The sequence below is a fragment of the Penaeus monodon genome, chromosome 22 (assembly GCF_015228065.2).
Source record: "Penaeus monodon isolate SGIC_2016 chromosome 22, NSTDA_Pmon_1, whole genome shotgun sequence".
Classification (NCBI taxonomy): domain Eukaryota; kingdom Metazoa; phylum Arthropoda; class Malacostraca; order Decapoda; family Penaeidae; genus Penaeus; species Penaeus monodon.
Window position 1 is genome coordinate 8,323,798 of NC_051407.1, and position 415 is coordinate 8,324,212.

Consider the following 415-nt stretch of genomic DNA (forward strand, 5'->3'; position numbering starts at 1 on the left):
GGAAAACAATTAACATAGTAAACAATTTTATAAAGATATGCAACCTTTCTTATCCTCAGGATCCCCCGTTCCGATTGACCCGACGGTACTCATTGGGAGGTAATCAGCATTTAATGAAAGGGGTAGGGGCACTTATAGCAACTTCTAAAGAAGAGTTTTGTGCTTCGCCTCACTTTCTCCGTACATAGCTGAAGTTTATCCTATATTCAATCTTCTTATATTTTATCAGTTTATCTTGAATTGTTTAGAACATTGACTTGTATCAATTTTACTGAACTGTTCAACATTATATGTATGTAAAGAGGTGCATATTCTCCTTTTGCCTCCCTCCCCCTGCAATTACGCTAATGGTTACCATCATAATGTTAGCAGCACGTTGCACTAAACTGTTGAATAATCTAGCTTCAGTATGAAT